This window comes from Suricata suricatta, chromosome 4 (genome assembly GCF_006229205.1).
Source record: "Suricata suricatta isolate VVHF042 chromosome 4, meerkat_22Aug2017_6uvM2_HiC, whole genome shotgun sequence".
NCBI classification, from domain to species: domain Eukaryota; kingdom Metazoa; phylum Chordata; class Mammalia; order Carnivora; family Herpestidae; genus Suricata; species Suricata suricatta.
In genome coordinates, this window is record NC_043703.1 from 129,773,730 (window position 1) to 129,790,715 (window position 16,986).

At 47.8% G+C, this 16,986-nt stretch overlaps 1 long non-coding RNA gene across 1 annotated transcript in view; it reads left to right on the forward strand.

Annotated features, from left to right (window-relative positions):
- Positions 1 to 8,610: 8,610 nt before the first annotated feature.
- Positions 8,611 to 16,986, forward strand: part of LOC115290095 — a 119,773-nt gene continuing 111,397 nt past the window's right edge. Inside the window, exon 1 of the long non-coding RNA XR_003907958.1 lies at positions 8,611 to 8,809. This is a non-coding gene — a long non-coding RNA (uncharacterized LOC115290095). The remainder of the gene's footprint in view (positions 8,810 to 16,986) is intronic.

The following is a 16,986-nucleotide window of genomic DNA, read 5'->3' on the forward strand; positions in this document are numbered from 1 at the left end:
CAGGAATAAGAATAACGTTATCGTGCAAACAATGATGGTACAAATTGTAATCCTTGCTCACAAATCATTTTAATTAAACAACTTCTAGAAAAGCTATATCAAGTGTTTAGTTTTCCTTTTTCTTTTTTACCACCGACAGTGACAGGGATCTGTGAACAGCACTGATGTTGTCAGTTTAAGTCTACGATGGTCTTTTTCGGGGGTAAAAGATGAGGTGCCAGGATTGACCTTGAGCAATTGTATGACACCACGCCTGGCTCTGATCTCCTGCGGTGGTGCTAGCAGAAGCATATCTTGTTCCAAGTGAATGAATCAGAGAGATGAGAATATATTTATTTGAGCTGATATTTCCAAGAGATGAGTGCCCGTGTCTGAGGGGAGAGCCATTACTCTATACTTCAGCCTGAACTTTGCTCCCTGGAAAGGTCCACGTGTCCATGCTCCCTGTAGTATAGACTAGGAGTCAGAGCTCTAGCTCCCCATGGCCAAGGTTCCTGGCTGACATTCAGAAAGAGCCTCTGCACTGCACTTAGGCTGCTGCATCTTGGGTAGTGGGTGCCCACAAGGTGCTGGCCCCGCCATCAGCCTCAACATCCTCAATTTGGAGGTTCCTTTACATTTTAATTCACATGAGAAATAGATGTAACCTTGAGAATCTGGATTCTTTTTGCACCTCTTACTTCCTAACTTGTCAGATGTTACCATGCACCATGGTGTGAATCAAGGCCAACTATACGGTTTAGAGTGGAGTATACCTTTGAGATTATCCGGTCCAGGGATTTCAACCTTGACATGCCTGGAAACCTGAGGAGTCCAGGATTAGCACAGTCTTTGTGTACAGAGTGCTGCATGGTGCACATTTTATTGCTCTTTCTGGAGTGCCATCTGCAGCTTTTATCAGAATTGCAAAAGGGTCTCTGTGCACCCAAAGTGAAGAACAACTGATGTAACCTAGCCCTTTATAAGTGGAGAAATAAATGGTCCTTAAGGACCCTGAACAGGTGGCCGGTTAGTCACTTTATGAAAAACTCCAGGGACAAGGACATTCAGGAAGTTTGGCGAAGGATGGATGCAGTGGTATGCTGGCCTGTCCTGGCTTGAAAGAACTAATTTGTGCCTTTCTTCCCAACTAACTTTCAAGGACTTCATGCTGGTAGAATGAAATTAACAATGGAAAGAGAGTTCACATCAGAGAGGTTGGGAAACACTACAAATCAGGGCTTGTTTTCTTCAGTTATGTTTGGAAAGCCTATTAGCACACTGTTAGGTGGACATAAGGAAGATGGAGGAGGTGACAGACAGGAAAGCCTCGGGCTTCCATTTCCATGATCGGGAGTATGGAGGTGCTGGCGGTGCCTGTGAGGACTTGGAACATGACTGACAACTGCCTGTGTCAGCCCTGGAGAATGGCCCTGTGGGCTGGGATAGTGGAGTCTCCTACTGAGAGAAAAAGGGGGAAATCTGGACTAAGAATCTTGGCAAATAGCCCAGAGAAGAGGCAGAGGGAAGGAGAGAGAAGAATGGTCAGGAACAGAAGGATGAGTAACAAACTGGAGCCATTAGAACAAAACATGTGGCTTCTGAGCATAAAATGCTTCATGAATTCCTTAAAGAGGGAAGGATGGGAGTGAAGGGCAGCTTATCTGCTTCAGCCCATGGTCAGCACCCAAATCTTAAGACTAATAGGGTGAGGGCATCAAGTCTTGTTGGCTATCTATAAAACAGTACTTATAGGATTCTTTAATTATTGAAGACAATAAAAGGACCAAACCCACACTCTGGAGGGATGATAATTTCTACCTCATATAGGGGAGACACCAAGCTATAAAGACTATATACAGATACCTAAACAAATACCATGTTCATAGGTTGGAAGATTCAACATTGTAATGATGTTAATTCTCCCCAAATCGATGATGTATAGGTTTCACACAATTCTTTTCAAGATCCCAACAGGATATTTTATGGATACACAGGACCTGACTCTGAAAGTTATATAGAAAGAAATAAGAATACCTAAAACAACTTTGAGAAAGAAGAATAAAGGCAAAGGAATTACACTGCCTGATTTAAAAACTTATCACATAGCTACAGTAATCAAGACTTTGTGGTATTGGGAAAGAGATGGACACATAGATCAATGGAACAAAACAGAGAGTCCAAATACAGAGACACACAAATAAGACCAACTGATATTCTACAAACTTTCAAAAGCAATTCAATGGAGGAAGGAAGGATTGTTTCTTTCAACAAATGGTGTCAGAACAATTGGACATCCAGGGGGATAAAAAGGAAGGAAGGAAGGAAGGAAGGAAGGAAGGAAGGAAGACAGGAAGGAAGACAGGAAGGAAGACAGGAAGAAGAGAAAAGAAAGAATGAACCCCTATCTAAACCTTGTACCTTATAAAAAATTAACTTAAAATTGGTCATAGAGCTAAATATAAAATGTATAACACTAAAACTTTTAAAACAAAACAGTAGAAAAATAGTTATTACCTATACTGAGGGCTAGGAAAAAAGTTCTTAGATATGAGACCAAAAGCATAATCCATAAAAGAAAGAAATCAATCAATCGGGCCTCATTAAAATGAAGACTTTTGCTCTGTAAAAGGTATTATTGAAGAGGATGCAAAGACAAACCACAGACTGGGGAAAATCTTTGCAAATCATATATCTGAGTGAAGACTTGCATCCAAATGTATAAAGGAAACTGTAAAGTCAACGGTAAAGAAACAAACATTTCAATTAAAAAGCAGGCAAAGATTTGGACAGACCCTTCACCAAAAAAAGATACACAGATGGCAAATGAGCACACAAAAAGATGCCCAACATCATCAGTCATCAGGGAAATGCAAATTAAAGGCATGAGGAGATCCCATCACACGCCCATCGGAACAGCTAACACAAACAATACCGACAATTGCTGTGCTGGCAAGGAAGAGGCACAATTCATGCATCGGTGGTGGAAATGCAAAATGGACAGGATGGCCACTCTGGGAGACAATTTGTCAGTTTCTTACAAAGATATGCAAACAGTTACCGTATGAACCAGAAATTCCACTGAGTATTTACCATAGAGCAATGAGAATCTGTGTCCATGCAAAAACCTGTTTGCAAATGTTCACAGTAGCTTTATTTGTCATAGCCCAAAATATCTCTCAACAGGTGAATGGATAAACAACCTATGGTATATCCATACAACGGAAAACCACTTATAAATAAATAAGGGAATACATATTGATATGCACAACTTGGAAGGATCTCATGTGTATGAGTGTATGTGTGTGTGTGTGTGTGTGTGTGTGTGTGTGTGTGTGTGTGAGTGTGTGTGTGTGGGGGGGGAACAGGGTGGAACCTCTGCATTCCAAGTCCTGTGTCAGCAGAGCCCAGGAGGCCTCAGCACAGCTGGCCTCCCCTTCTCTTTCGGTGCAGAGAGAGACTCATCCCCATGGAGTCACTCCCTGGGGTCCAGCCCCACAGCAAGGCACGTTCCGTCTCATTGATATTTTCACACCACCCTGCTCTTGGGGAAGCTAGGCTTGATCCACCATCCAGCCCGTGCCACCATGGACATTTTTCTCTAGTATTTTTTTCCCTTTCTTACGAACACATGCCTCTTCTCCACTTCCCTAAATCCTGCCTCCTTCATCCCTCCAAGCATCCTCATTACCTCAGTGAAAAATGCCACCTCCTCATCAAAGGGGACTTTTAGTTTTATCTGTAATGATTTAAGGTTCTTAGTAGAAAGACTATAATCGTGTTCTACTTGTCATTAAATTTAAAAAGTTGATGTCACTTTTCTTCTGCTACGAATGATGAAATGTACAAGAGCACAGGGAACGTGTGTGTGTTGGTCCCTCCTCTCCTGGTCAATGTCCGGTGCTATGGAGACTTCCCTTGTCCCCCAACTGGGGCCAAGCCCTCCCCTTGAGCTGAGGGTCTGCTCCCTCCTATTCCACCAAATTCCCTCTCCCGTATCATCAGTTTTTCTATCAGTCCTTTCTATCAGTTAAGTATTCCAACAAGTTATTATTGCTTTTATTAAAAAGGGCATTTCTCTGGACCCTATTTCCTTCTCCAGTTATAACTATTCCTGGAAAGTGGTGCCTCTTCTCACTCTCTTCCACTTCTCTCCGCCTTTTCTCTCCTGTTTCCATCCAGATCTCCACCCACTGCTCCCAACACAGTCGTTGCTCACCAAATCCACGCTCTCTCTTACACAGGTGATCACCCTCTCCTCTTAAAGCTCCTTCCCCACCTGCCTCCTCAGGCACCGCACTCTCCTGGCGTCCCTCCCACCTGGCTGGCCCTGCCCCCAATCCTCCCTCACCATCCCTTCTCTGCCGGCTCCTTTCACCCCTGATCTGCTAAAGCTGCAGGGCCTGGTTCTTGCTTCCTTTCTCCACATTCATTCCTCTGGTAACCTCGTTCACTCCCATGGCTTTACAGACTATATCCCATGTAACTGAAGATGCACCATCAAGTCCAAGTTCCACCAAGGAATAAAAGAAACACTTCCAAGCAAACTCTTACATCTCATCATTCCAACTGCAGGTGTGCCTTTGCTCTCATAGTTCTTGGACTACTGTGGGGTGAGTGGTAATGCTTCCCTGTGGAGGAGCAAGATTCAAACTCTTCTCTCTATTGTTTCTTCCCAGTTCTTTTTACCTCCCAGTTTTTGGGATCCTAATATGGTGTTGGAGAGGTACCCTCTCACATATGTGTTTGTGTCCCTCATGGGCTATATACATTTATTTTCTGGGGTTGCACAGTGTACAACCTGCACAACTATATATTGTTGCCTGACTTCACTGATTTTTCCATATAATTTTTTCTTTCTTTATAACATCCTGTCCTAAAATTTGAAACTTAAGAGTAAGAATGAGACTCTTGAGTTCCGTTCATTCTTCCCTGTCATCCCTTAAGTAATGGCCATAGTCCTGGGCTTTGCTCCACCTGGGTACCCCTGACTCCATCAGCGTGACTAGAGGTAGCCAGGCCCTAGCTGACATAAGCCTATCCTGGAACCAGTCATAGGGACAAGGGGTGACATTCCCTTGGTTTGCTTAGCCCAATCCAAGCTCTGCCCTGGGTACAGGGGTAGAGTCAGTCCCAACCAAGTGTCAAGGCTGCTACTAATGGGGAAGGGATAGGATGAATGGGGGGCATCCATGGGGCCTACTCCATGAGATCGAAGCAAGGAAAGGATTTGGAAGATGGAAGTGGCTGGAGCTTGTGTTGAGGCCCACAGACAGGGAAAGGTTCAGGATATTGGAGGGAAAATATCTGTATTTGATTATTAACAACATCCTAGAAAAGGAGTAAGGATAGAGTGTGGGGGAGGACCATGCTGGGTTTGCAACAAGGCGATGGATCACCAAGGCAAGAGGTTGGTGGGAAGACCTGTTTGCTCGAGTGACAGAAGGACCATTAGGGACAGTCCCCGATGCCCTCGTGTCCCCGATTAGGAGGAGCACTGTCTGTGCAGGCATTGGTGACATTGCAGCTTTATACTCTTCTTGGGATGTGCTGGTGGACAACTCTAACCGGATTTTCTGTTAGTGAGAACTCTTACTGTTGTAAGGGATAGGTCACTCCAAGGCTAGGATTTTGATTTACTTTTCAAATGAATAGAAAAACATCTACCTTACACACATCTGCAGAATTTGGGAGAATGTACCGAGGTGTGAGGAGATGTGTGCACAAAGACTCTTTTTGGAGTTCCTTGTGGGAGTTCACATGGTCTGGGGGTTAGGAATGTGGGCTGTGACACCAGGTGGCCTGCATGCACATCTAGGCTCTGTGACTTTGGGCAGCTTTCTGGCTTTCTCTGTGCCTCGGTTTCTTTGCTAGAAAGTGGGGATGATTTTACTCAGAAGGCTAATTTGAGGATCAGAGGTTGTCATATCTGTGCATGCGTAGGAGAGTGACTGGCATATGACAAATATTCTTCAATGCAAGCCATCGACGTTGATAAGAATCCCACAAAGTGTCCTCAGACTACACACTTTAGAAGCAAAACTTGATTATTTTCCTAATTCACCGAAACCTAACTTTTCACAGTGCTATTTTCACTGGTGAAAGAGCATGTAGATATTTAAATCATGTTTCCATGTAGCCATATTCAGAGGGTCATCATCGTTTCCTGTCTGATGGAAGATGCAGAAATCAGCCAGTTGAAAGAGAATCCACTCCAGAACATTCCATATTAACAATTATGGGAAATGGGGCTACTGATATGTCTTAATGAATGTTTTATTTATGAATATGTTAGAAATGGCCTCTTCCTGCTCACACTAATACCCTCTCCCTACTTCCCAGCCCAAACGAGAGGAGTTCTGGATGGAAATTCAATCAGGAATTGAGAGATAGCATTCATGGGATCATTCAACAAAATGCTACATAGGGAGGGCATAGTCCCAGTGACCTTCCACAATGATGGCTCAAATCATTCTTTGGGAGGAGGCCCAGCTTCCTGTCTGAGGCTTTGATCTGGAATGTTCCAGAAGGCTCATTGTTAACACTGCCACTGTGGAGGAGCCCACCGCTATAGTGATGAGGCCTCCTGGCGGGAGGGTGTGGCTGCCACTTGGAGCCTACGTTTCCCAACCATTTTGAATTTCTTTCATTTATTCCTGGTGATTAAAAAAATTTTTTTAACGTTTTTATTTATTTTTGAGAGAGTGAGAGATTAGCGTGAGCAGGGGAGGGTCAGAGAGAGAGAGAGAGGGAGACACAGAATCCAAAGCAGGCTCCAGGCTCTGAGCTAGCTGTCAGCAGAGAGCTCAATGTGGGGCTTGAACCCACAAACTGTGAGATCATGACCTGAGCCGAAGCCAGACGCTTAATGGATTGAGCCACCCAGGCGCCCCTCCTGGTGATTTTTTAAAAAATTAATATATTTTTTTAGTTCTCTCCCAGGAATTAATGAGTTGACTTAATACAAGTCTTCATAAATAAAATAAAGCCTGGCTTTTTCCATATAGGACAAAGTAACCACCCCTCACCCCTGCTTGATAGCCTCCACAGACTCCTGGCATCAGTGTGGACTTCCCACGGGGCTGCTGGGCCTCACCGGCTAAGATATGTCCCTTGGGGATGACATAAGACACTGCTGTAGCCACATCTTCGAGCTGTTCGTGAGTCTGTTGCCCTCATCCTCTCTCCCCATTCTCCCCTAAAGAAATCACTGCAACGAATTGCACAGCAAAGCTATCCTTAAATTCCAGAAAACCAACAGGCTTTCCACTCTCCTGAAAAAGAAAACCTGCAAGAAATGAGAATATTTGGCCAGCTGGCACACAGCAATTTTCGTAGGGAAGTCAAAGCACTTGGTCCTGTGTGCTAGCAAATGCCTTTCTGTTCCTATTAAAAGAACCTGAAGTATAGGAACTATTTCTTTCCCTAAAATGAATCCAGCTGTAAATGGAAAGTGGATCTTCTGGTCCTGCAGGGGTGAGGTCCGCTGCTCACAGATGAGGCTTGCTTGGGTCTTCTGTCCTCCCACAAAACGTAATTTCCTTATTTTCTCTATATCCTTTAGGGGAATCAGAATTAGTGCCTAGAGCAGTAGGCACCAAGTTGAAAAACGTTTTAGGAGCATCAGTGTTCATGCATGGCTGTGTGTGTGTCACCTTCTAGAAATCGTGGTCGTCCTAATGCAATCACAGCTGCCCATCCTGGCTTCTCAGGAGGTTTCTGAGTATCACAGGGTCTTGCTCTCCCCCATAACCTTTCATAATTTAAAAACACAGGAGGCAGTGGAAGACTGCCTCACGCCCAGTACCATCCCAGAGAACACTGGGAGGCAGGGGCCACTCTGTTCTTGCGTGTTAACGGTCATCAACGGCTTTTAAAAGTTGATGGTTACACCTTCCTTTCATTTCTTGGGGTTTCATATCTGGCAAACTTTTGAAGTCTGCAAGATGGATGGAAAAGATTTTGTAACTCCCTTACTCCTAAAAGCAGAGCACACGCGCTTCTAATAAAGAGCTTGGAAGAGACCACGGTGTTAGATCCCATGATGTGCTATGTCAGAGGAAGACATGCAGATGAAATCACGCGCTGAAGGAAGTCTTGCCAGGGCCGAGGGAACCCAACTTCCTTAAAGAACAGGACAACGTTCCTTTCTTCTCCCTTCCCTGAAATGCCTTGAAACGAAGAAGAGGTTCCTACGAGCTTTGCGATAGATGACATTTCAGTGTGTATTTGAAATTCAAACGCTCATGAGATTCATGCATTTGATTTTTTTTCTGTGGTTCAGATCTTCCAAATAAAGCATTTCCCCTGGGTAGGCGCTCGGCCTGCAGTGGGAGGGGAGGGAGGGGCGGGGGGGGGGATGGGGAGGGGGGCTCCCTGTGAGGTCAGCGGTTGGGTCACTTTGCCAGGGTCAGAAGGCTGTTCTTCCAGGAAGGCCTGCAGAGACCCTGGGAACGGGACCAGCCCAGCTCACAAGTATGAAGAGAATGTCGGAGAGGAAGTGGTGGCTGTGAGTCAGCATTGAGTCATCTTGTTCCAATGAGAGCGAAGACTGAGGTGTGCGCCCTTTTTTTTTTCTTTTTCTTTTTCTTCTTTTTTTTCTTTTTTCTTTCTCTCTCTTTCTCTCTCTCTCTCTCTCTCTCTTTTTTTTTTTCCTTTTTGGCCTCAGTCATGTGGACACCACTGGGAATGGAGGGAAATACGTGACTGCATGGTTGATGCTTTCTAAGCCGCGGGCTGATATTCCAGGCGAGCTGTGCCTGAGTCAGTGCCGGCTTCAGTTCTTCACGGCCCGGGGCCCTGGGAAGGTGGAGTCAGCTGCTTCTCCCTGGTGAGTAGGTTTCTGTCATTTTTACAATCATTTCTATAGTCTGCCTCAGAGTCTCAGCTGGGTTAAAGCAGTCATCCCTTGGAGGGGACACTGCATTCGAGACTTAGAGGATCCATGATTTTAGAAAAGTTGCTTCCTCTGCTCCCCTTCCCACAACGACTTGCCTGCTTGCTCAGTCACTAACTGGGGGTGTGTAGATATTCATTCGCCGTACATCATGTTGTCTTGGGAGAAACAGTGATGCTTGGTTGGAAAATATGCGGCTCCAAACTCCCCTCTGGAGCCACAGTGAAGTTCAGAGGTAGAGGTGGGTGAATTTGTGTTAACCCAGGGCTGCAGAGGCTGGGCCAGCTTCTGCTTCTCCGAGGGGAAGAGAGACAGCCACCTGAGACATTTCTGGTTGCATGATCTGAGCCACCCCGTTTGTAGTGCAAGAAATACAATAGAGAGGCAGAATTTTGGCTTCCCTCTCTAAGAGTGTGTGAATGATTCTGGGAACTTATTTTATGCCTTTTCCTTTTGCTTGTGACTGAATATCACTGACTGGTAAAATCAGAAAGAAAATGTGTGGGGGGCTGGTGGGCTGGGAGCCTGGGGCAGTGGGTGAGGATTGACTAGTTGAGCCCTTGAGGCCTGATTCGACCTTGATTTGTGTTTCTCAGCCTCTTCCTATTCTGATGAGCCGTAGCCTTCCAGTCAAGTAAACTACAGGAAACATTTTTTTAAAATGTCATTCTAGTTACTGTAAATGAAACAGTTAAAATGTCATAAATACCCTGTGATAAACATTTTTTTGAATTTGCTTAAAAAACTGCACCTCAGTGAGCAGGAGATGACAGGGAACTTTTTCAGTAGGGTCATTTGAGTGTGTGGGCTTTCTGGGTTAATAATGAGTCAGCACCAATTGCTAAAATTGGAGCACCTCGAGGAGCACATGCGATGTGGCCCGGGCGCAGCGAGGAGGCTGGCTGGCCCTTCCAGGACGTTTGGGCTGTTTGGTCTGTGGTTAGACTCAACTTTGGGCGCCTTCCCTGTTCTGTGACCTCCCCCCCCTACCCGCCCCCTCCCAGCCCTTCCGTGTACCCCTGCGAGGACCCCTTTGCTAACAGGTCCCTCTGCCGGGACCCTCCCATTTGGCCGATGTCGATCATTTTTAGGGTCTGCCTTGACAGAACTGGCTGAGCATACAATTTGTTAAATTAAAAATCCAGAGTTGGTGAAGGGCTGGGAGGGCCCGGGGGTTAAAGCTGCCTGCAGTGTCCCGTGACCTCACACTTGCTGCGGGATCAAGTGTAGCAGGGAGCGGGGCACCTCCTGAGCGTCAAAGCTGGCGCTCTGCATGTGACACAGAGCATGGGAAGGAAGGGCGCGCCACCGTCAAATCAGAGAGTAGGATTCCGAGGAAGAAAAGCTCCCTTGAATCTTGCTCTTTTTATCTGTAAACTGAGAAAAATGTTAAGAAAATCAATTTTTTTAATAGGTGGGGTTGCAGGTGGGCGGTTCAAGGGCCAAATGCAGTCCTGTTTGAGCCCCGCCTCTCCCCTTCCAATTCCATTCACCTGCCCAGGAGTGGATTTTTGTCTTCAGCTGACTGTGGCTGGACAACCTTCTATTGTTTAGATCGCGGGCCCTGTGGGACCCTGATGTTGCAAGGCTCCGATAGGCTTGGAAGCCTGGGGCTTTGGGACCGTGACATTCAGAGGCTGCTGGGAGGGCTCGGAGAGTTAGCATCTGTCCAGCGCTTGCTTCCAACAAGGCTTGGACACTGAAAGAACCCCAGCGATGTTCAAGCTGCCGGTTTCCCTCCTTACCTGGGCTCTGAAGGTGTCTGGGTTTGTGGCCCCTGAATTAGCGCCGTGACTCTTCCAGGCAAGATCCTGTGATTTCAGTGTCCTCAGTGGCAAGGCTGAGACTCTCAAAACTCAGGACCTCAGCAAGGCAGACACCAGGGATTTCCAAGGTGGGATCCCAGCCCAGTCTGTGTCTCTTGGTGAGTAATTATGTAAGCGCTCAGAGAAATGCCATTTTCATGGAGAACAGAGCCCCAAAAGGCGAAATGCCCTAGGCAATGTCTCAGTGGTGTGTGTGCACTAGCACTTTCTCTTGTCTCCATTTCAGAGAACATGCCAGGTATCAGACGTGTGTTTATCCCCGGCTCCCGTGTCTTTAAATCCTCGTGGATGAATGCTGTTGGGAAGTAGTTTTGAAGTGGCTGATTTCATCCTAGACACAGACTGTATTCTTTCATGTAGAATCCGAGCGGTTGTATGAACGCTGGAAGTCAATTTACCCATGAGAAATAAGCCTGTGGTGAACTGATATGATCACTCTTATAATCAGGAGAGTCATTTGAAAAAGCCAGAAATAAGGCCATGGGCAGGTCTGAGAACAGAGGATTCATTAATACGATTTGCTGCTTTGTCATATTTTCCAACTACCAAAAGATGCTGATTCTAAGTGAGGGTGCAGGCACGGAGTAAGAAAAGGAAACATTCTCTGATAGAAACTGAGCAGATATTTTAAAAGGACGCCTACTGTAAAAAGAAGAGGTGGACAATCTGATGACATTTGGAAATCGCCCTGTGCCCGGTGGTCATGGAGACTGGTCTATTGCCAGCTGGCCATGTCCACCACCCCACACCCTTTATCAGCACCCCAACCTGGGCTCTCCTTACTTCCTGTTCAGAGGTTTCCATGGTACCTGACAGGTGTCCCCACCACCCATTGCTCTACGGAGACCTCACCCCCACGTTGGGCAAGTTACTTCTTGGGGGTCTCACCTTCCTCATAGTGAAATGGGGTTAATCAGAGTACCAGCCTCTCGGGGCCTTGGCAAGATCAGCAATGCTTCGCACGCAAGGTACAAGGGGACTTGTCTCCACTGACTCAGACACGCACCCAGAAACCTTTCTATGTCTACCTGGGCCCCGGGCGCTGGGGGTGTCCATAAAGAATTGGTCTTCATGCTCCTGAAGTGAGGTCTCATCTGTGTCCGGCTCGGACCTGTAAGACATTTATTGACGAGGTAAACAGAGGATGCTTCAGAGGTCTCTCCAGGAAAACCTGGGGCTCTAGATGCTGTTGCTGTCCTCCCTGCCGTGGCCACCATCGTTTTCATTGTTCACATCCTCACGGTGAGAGCAGCTCCCCCTTCCTTCAGCCCAACCACATAGTCGCTGCTGTCTGTGCGTTTCCTTTCACCCCTGCCCCGAGCATGCACGCGTACCCACTCTGGAAGACAGGAAGGATGGCCGGCTGTCAGCCTTTTCCAGGCACAGGAGTCCAGGCAGGTGTACCAGATGGAGCGGCTACTTCAGGATGTGCGTGGATGACGGAGGGGGTCTTCGCCTCCATCCGGAGAGGAGCGTCAGGAGAAGCAGGGGCCCAAGAGGGTGCTGCCTGTAATCCAGCAGACTGGGGCCACAGGCCAGAAAAGCCAGGGCCACTGGCCTTAGACCTGCTTCCAGAGTGGAAACAGATGGATGCTGTCCTCATGCTTCCTGACTAAAACCAGCTACAGGCAACTTCTGCTGATTTGAAAACCATCGCAGTATGTGGAGGTGACTCATATTGAAAATATTAAGTAAGTTACACTTAAAACTAAAACCAGGGTGAGCATAACGTGGCCTGTCCTCGCCAGTTCTGAAGGTACCCAAGATCACGCCGTGCCCCCAAAGCCGGATCTTCGCACTCACTCTGCAGAGGTCCGAAGAAATGGCTCACTGGGTCCCGTGGTTCAGTCAGCCTTCTCTGGTGTTGCCTCCCACTGTTGGGCATCGGGTGCTTTAGACATCTCTTTCTGAGAGTTTAGGCTTTGCCTGCTGGCCATGGCTATCTCGTGGTGACCAGTTAGAAATGGTACCACTTTGTGGGCAGTTTTCTCCCCCAGCGGTTACCTGTGCCAGAGTGCAGAAGCCCCTTTCTGGCCACGGTGTGGTGGCAGGGCATGTGCTGGGGCTGGGGCTTCAGGGCAGAGCTTGGGTTCCTCACCGCTTCTAGAGGGTTCTGGTTAGACCACAGAGCTCAGGTGGGGAGAAGCCAACAGAGGATCAGAAGGAAGTTGGGTCCACAGGAAGGAGGAGTTGATGACTACTCTGATTTAAAAAAAAAACAACAACACAATAACCACCTGGTTTTACTGCATTTTCAATAATCAAAAAAGCTAACGGTGACGGCAAATCTTATCCATTGTGGTTTTCCTGCTTAACTTTGGCTTTTAGGATCGATTACCCTGTGAGTGCCACATAGGCTTTTCGCCTTTCTCATGCTATGCTGCCCTTTCAAAAACGTACCATGCTTACAATTTTGGAATTTTTAGCAATAGCAGAAATGTATTTTAGCTGTTCTCCCTGGACAATTCTTTCACAGAGAATGAGAGGGATGCAATTTAGACAGATATAAAGGAAAACTTTACAAACTAACAGTGGCTCCAGTGTTAAGCTTACTTTCTCTCAGACAGAAAAAGATTGGAAGCAGGCTGTCCAGGGCGATGGTCAATAGGCAGCCAGTTCACTCATTTCCCTTCTCTGTCAGCATTAGCACTGGCTTCCTTCCTCAAAGTTATCTTATGGTTTTAATATGGCTGCTGGAGCTCAAGCCATCACATCTGCATTCCACATAGGAGAAAAGAGGAAAGTGGGGGGATAAAAGGCTAAGCATTCTGGACATCAGACTCCTGTAAAGAGCTTTCCCAGAACCCCTAACTAACCCTTTCTGCCTACATCTTTTATTGGTCACGGTCTCTACAGCAGCCTCAGGAATATAGCTTTTTAATTGGGAACATTGCTGCCCCTGACAACATGAGGGTTGTCAAAAACACAGGAAGTAGAGGAGAATGGAGGTAGGACAGACAACAAGCAGTCTCCACAACAGAGTGTTCCCAAGGACAGCTAGATTTATGCTTCACAGCATTTAGCTCCTCTGGGACCAGGGTCTACTTCGTGAAATAACCACATTGGTCACATTGGTCTCATCAGGACTATTAGGAGAAGACCCACTCAAGAGCCCTGAACAACTTGAAGCAGGGCGTTCAACGGGACAGAAATCTCTTGCTTTTTGTATCAGAGTCAAATACTTCTTTTCATGCCGGCATGAGCAAATATGTATCATTTCCCCAATAAAATAAAGATCATTCAAACACTGCTTTGTTTCCTGAGTGCTTGCTCGGTGCCGGGTGATATTCCGGAAGCTTTGCAAATATGACCTTACTTAGTCCGCACAGAACTGTGTGGGGCAGATTATCATTCTTGTCCCCATCAAGCAGATGAGGAATCTGGGACACAGCAGGGTTAGGGGTCATGGCTAAATTACACCGTTAGTGAGAAATGGAGCTTGGCTTTGAACCCAACAGTCTGGTCCTTTGACTCAGGGATGTGGAGGTGAACTAGGCAGACCAGGTCTTTCCTATTTGTCTTTCTGGTGAAATAGACGCGGGAGCCCAGTAATGTCAGGCTGCCGTCAGCACCCCCAGGGGAAGGGCGCAGGGAGGTGGGGCGCCCACAAGTCTTGCCTCTTGCCTGGAGGGCACTCAGTCCAAGCTTAGCTTCTTTCCCCCACAGAGCACATACCAGGAATCTCAGCTATGTCTGGGTTCGTGACTCACCCCCTCCCTCGCAGCCAGCTTTTCCAGAGTTGGCTCCTGAGTCAGGACCACGCCCTTCCAGCCCGGAGGATCTGGATGGGGCTTCCAAAGTTCCGCGGCGTTCCAGCAAAGAGCAGAATGGTCAAAGTAGAAAAGTTTCAGTTTATTCACATAACTCAACCTGCTCAGAGGCCAGCGAAGGGGAACCTGTCACACCCTCCGCTCCACACGACCCCGTTATTTGGTGGCACAACCGGGGCCAGGAAGATGCAGGAGAACAAGATGGAGTTTCGGTAACGGGTGTCTGCTGTAATTCTACCGTGGACCAAATCCTCTCCTGTGTTTGCTGTGCTTTGCACCATCCCAGAGCCTTGCTTCATCCTTCCATCTTCCTCCTCCAGCTCCTTTACAGACAGACAGATGGGCTGGCCAGGGAAACACTTAGGCTGCAATGGGGAGTGGGGATTTTAGGAAAGCTCCTTAAAGGAGCCTGACATCTAAGAAGCTTAATGTTTTGTCCCCCACTTCCCTCCGTCCCCCTTTGTGGAATGCAGAGGTGATGGCTGGACCTCCAGCAGTCTTTTTGAAGTCAGAAGACAACTTGGAGAAAGCCAGTGCTAATGATGGCAGTGCAGACAGATCGTCACAGGGCTTTGCCTGGAGATGTAACTATTTTTGGAGCAGGTTACCTGCATGATGCAGAGGGAGGTACGAGAAATCACTGCTGAAGTTCAATCTGTAGGTCAACCAGGAGGTCTGTGGGGTGCCAGTTCCCCTTGTACGGGGCTGTCTCTGATATAAGGAGTGAGGAAGGACTCAGGGCTGCACCCCTGGGTTATGGGCTCTCGTGGCCCCTTCCTCATGTGAGAACATATTATGACAGTCTTGGAGTAAAGAAGAATGTCATCCAAACTGGATTCATTCTCATTATATTCAGGTTTTTCTTCTGATTTTGAAACAAATGAAAACATTTGATTTGAAAGAGGATTATGCAGAGGGTGGCCCCCAGAGAGTGGAGGGCAACCACAGAAGGGCCCCTCCTCATGGAGCATGGGGACTGGCCCCCAGAGGGGCACCTGTGGATAGTGGGTGACCCCAGGCAGCCCCTCTGCCAACGATGGGTGTGCCTGGCTCCTCCCGGGCTGCTGATGAGCCTCAACAGCCACGACGCTCCTATCACCTCCGGAAATGACGCGTAGGGTTTTCAGAGGAGGTCTGTCTATGGTGTGCCAGTTTTCCCATCATCCCTCGTCTCCCCTGTAATGGCTCTGCTTGTCCAGCTGTTCTGTTCAGGGGCATGAATTTCAGTCTACAGGGCTAAGGTATCAAAAATCTAACACTCCTTTATTCTCGAAATCTCTACATTATATCAAATCTGCTTCACGCTCTCCCTGCTGCTATGGTAGTCCCTCAACCTGGCTGAAGGGATATTCAGATTCGGCCATTCTTGGGAACCTTTGTTTGTCCCAATGCTCCTGGTGTCATCACACAGTCTCGGGGTGGGGGGGGGGTTGGTGCCAGAAAACCGGGGCGGGGCAATCTGCCATCTGAGGTGGCCGCCATTATTTCTGTTCAACACCGAACAGTCAGCAGGTGTGCGGCTCCAGAGCTGACTGGGGGCCCCTGATCCAGCCGGAGGGGCCCACATCACCTGGTTGTCGGTCCCTGAATTTAGGCCCCTTCTGGAAATGTGTCCTTGCTTCCCAATCGTGGTGTGAGCTCCCCGCCCCTGCAGCTGAGGAGTAGCTGCTGGGCCCCCCACATGCCTCATCCCATCTGCTAACTGCTGCTGGGCCTCTCCTAACTTGGACCCCGTCTTAGTGTGCGGGGTATGAAAAAGCCGTGATAGCCGGGGAGTCAGAAACAGAACACCCTCAAGGGACTGGTGAACAGCACTGGCCAACCGAACTTTCTGCGATGATGAAAATGCTCTGTGTTAACGTGTAGCTACAAGCCACACGCGTCTACTGAGCACTTGAAAAGTGGCTAATGTGACGGAAGAATTGAACTTAAACTTCTGTTTTATTTCAATTCGTTTCAAATTTCAGTGTACATATTGCCACAGGTGGCCGGTGGCTGCCATAATGGAAATCACAAATCTAGAGTGTGTTTTCCTGATCTGGGCAGCTTTGAAAGATGGGTCATCACCCTGAGGACAAATATGGTGCTGGCGTGAAGGGGTGAAGTTGAGCCTGGCTCTCAGTCCGTTCTCGGAGGGGTGGAGAGCTTCTGGGCCAGGCAGGGAGGGAGTCCCTGTCTCTGCCACCAGTGCCACTAGTGCAAACCCTAGTGTCCCCCTTTCTGGGGACAAAATCTGAGGTGGGCTCTCAGGGGCTCAGTGGCCCAGGAGGGTGACCTGCCCAGGAGGTGGCCCAGGCTGGCCATGCCACACCTAGAGCGTTTCTGCCGGTCGTGTTGGCGTTTCCTCAAGCCTCACCTCATCCCGGTGTGTGGTGTTTGACCACGGCCCTCCGGTGTGGGCAGAGGCGTCCTCATTTTTGTTTGTGCAGAGCCATTCCGGACACTGACCAGGCTGGCTTGAGGGAAGCCTCGGGCTTCGTTTCTGTCACTGTCGTTCTACAAGTCCCCCAAACGT